We start from the raw sequence: 2,344 nt of genomic DNA on the forward strand, positions 1-2,344 counted from the left end.
TCCAAGCCTCAGAAGCGAGGAGCTCCTATGGATGCATCTTATGGACTAAAATGAAAGGAACCCTGAGAAGAACACGTCCATGAAGACTAAATTATGACGAGTTGTTGTTGACGAGGTGGGGCGACGGTGGCACAGGAGTTAAGTGCTCGCCTCGTAATCTGAAGGTTGCGGGTTCGAGTCCTGCTCAGTCTGTCGCTGTCGTTGTGTCCTTGGGCAAGACACCCCTTGCCTGCTGGTGGTGGTCGGAGGGACCGGTGGCGCCAGTGCTCGGCAGCCTCGCCTCTGTCAGCGCGCCCCAGGGCAGCTGTGGCTACATCGTAGCTCATCCCCACCAGCGTGTGAATGAGTGTGTGAATGGGTGAATGACTGATTGTGTTGTAAAGCGCCTTGGGGGGCTCCAGGACTCTAGAAGGCGCTATATCAAAAACAGGACAAATAAAAGTGTCACGCTGAGTCGGAGATGGGGGTGGAGCTGGACTGGGAAGCAGGAATGGCATATCAGGAAAAGTTGGCTAGTGAATATTCCCGGGTGGGATGACACAAACGGGAGCAACGTCACGGTGAAGATGCTACAATGATCTGACGAAGGTTTGGTGCCAAACGGACGAATAAAGTAAATTCAAAATGTACTTTATTCATCCATTAAGAACTTTGTTTGTGTGTCAGCTCAGCCAGTTAACACACACACACACACACACACACACACTCACACTCACACACACTGTGGTCTGATCCCCGTTCACTTGGGCTAAGTCCAACAGGAAGATCGGGATCACACGGGTAGGTTAACGAGAGCCAGGTGAGTCCAAAAGCAACGAACGAGGGGAGAACGAGAGCACGAGTCAGAGGGGGAGGGGCAGATCACAACCATGACAGAAACAAAAATCCATTCGGAAAATGGAAAAAATGGGATATTGAAAAAATAATTGATCGGCATGTGGAACAGGCGGGACTAAGTAGAGTGTCCTCCGTGGGAATGGTCGGGTCATACCAAAGACTTTAACAACTCCCTGCTTGACACTCAGAGGTAAGTGGTTGGATTAGAGGGTGCAACCACCAAATGGTTCCCCGCGCCGCACTAGCCCATCCCCACCGCTCCCCACGGGGATGGGCTAGTGCGGGGAGGAACGTCACCATGTGATGACTAATGGAGAAGAACCAGCTCAGGAGGTAGAGCGGGGTGTCCAGTAAACAGAGGGTTGCAGGTTCCATCCCAGCTCAGAGGATGCTGCTGTTGTGTCCTTGGGCAAGACACTGCCTGCTGGTGGTCGGAGGGACCGGGGCAGCTGTGGCTACACTGTAGCTCATCACGTGTGAATGTGTGTGACTAGTTGGTTTATTAACCTTCGTTTATTATTAACATTTAATGTTTCAGCCGTTAAAATAAAGTTTTACGTGGAGAAACATCAACAAAGCAGCGTAAAAATAATCACGCAGCGATTTAAAACTCGTTAAAGCAAATAAAATGATGTCACTACAAATAAGGACAAGTTACGCTACCATCACCACTTCTGTCATAAGTTTACATCACTCCTCTTCCTCACCTTTTCTGGGAGCGTGCCTCCCATCCGCTCGTCCTCCTCTGCTTCTCCTCCTTTTCTCCCGACAGTCCGTCTCCTCCGTCTTCTTCTGTTCCTGTCATCTGTTGATTTCTACTGCTCTCCTTTCAGTTCTACCTTCTCTGGCACTTCCTTTCCTGCACCCACCCACTCACACACACACACACACACACACACACACACACACACACCCTCTAACCCTTTCTTTCGAGGTTCTGGTTCCCCTTCAGACTGCACGCCACGGGCCTTGGCGGTGTTTTTCCGTGTTTATTTTCGTGCCTGGAGCCCACAGCAGCGTTCCACGGCGGGGACGTGTGATCTGACTCTCTTCTCTCCGTCTGATGGGCGAACGGAGCAGAGATGCAGCCCTGCTGGGACCCAGCCAGCGAGGCTAGACCGTTAGCTTCACCAGCAGGCTCCACTGTTTACCAAACAACTCTTCTTCTGTTTTGCATGAAGTGATGATTTTTTAAAAGCTGCTAAAACCGCTCCAGAGCTGCTCTGTGCCCGCCAGCTGCTGCCTACACTCTTTACACTGTTTATAGTGAATTAAAACAAGGTTCTGATGGTGAAAAGTGAACAAAAACATGGATGAAAAAGTAAAACCAAAGAAGTCCTTTATTCTTTAGTCTTCTTCCTCTTCCTCAGGTCCTGGGTCGTCTTCTCCTCCTCCACCACCCAGCTCCTCAGCCTGAACCCAAATCCTGCCCAGCTCAGCCTCCTGTGGGTCCTGCGTCCACCCCAGAGTCTCCTCCCAGAAGGACGTCCCTGAAACACCTCCCCTA

At 50.9% G+C, this 2,344-nt stretch overlaps 1 protein-coding gene across 1 annotated transcript in view; it reads right to left on the bottom strand.

The window, feature by feature from the left end:
• LOC107391510 (tyrosine-protein phosphatase non-receptor type 7) overlaps positions 1–1,681 on the bottom strand; it is a 31,263-nt gene extending 29,582 nt beyond the window's left edge. Inside the window, exon 1 of the mRNA XM_054746281.2 lies at positions 1,545–1,681. The gene's annotated coding sequence lies outside the window, so the exon portion shown is untranslated. The remainder of the gene's footprint in view (positions 1–1,544) is intronic.
• Positions 1,682–2,344: the final 663 nt, after the last annotated feature.

Source organism: Nothobranchius furzeri, chromosome 15 (genome assembly GCF_043380555.1).
Source record: "Nothobranchius furzeri strain GRZ-AD chromosome 15, NfurGRZ-RIMD1, whole genome shotgun sequence".
Lineage (NCBI taxonomy): Eukaryota > Metazoa > Chordata > Actinopteri > Cyprinodontiformes > Nothobranchiidae > Nothobranchius > Nothobranchius furzeri.